The sequence below is a fragment of the Entelurus aequoreus genome, linkage group LG14, assembly GCF_033978785.1.
Source record: "Entelurus aequoreus isolate RoL-2023_Sb linkage group LG14, RoL_Eaeq_v1.1, whole genome shotgun sequence".
In the NCBI taxonomy this organism is placed as follows: Eukaryota; Metazoa; Chordata; class Actinopteri; order Syngnathiformes; family Syngnathidae; genus Entelurus; species Entelurus aequoreus.
In genome coordinates, this window is record NC_084744.1 from 49,735,142 (window position 1) to 49,735,370 (window position 229).

The window sequence follows — 229 nt, forward strand, 5'->3', positions numbered from 1 at the left end:
AGCTACATGCTAACATTAGATTTTAACATCACGCTAGGTTACTAACACTAGCATACCTATGTGAGCTACATGCTAACACTAATTTTTAACGTCACGCTAGGTTAGCAACACTAGCCTAGCTATGTGAGCTACATGCTAACATTAGATTTTAACATCATGCTAGGTTAGCAACACTAGCATAGCTATGTGAGTTACATGCTAACATTAGATTTTTAACGTCAAGCTAGGT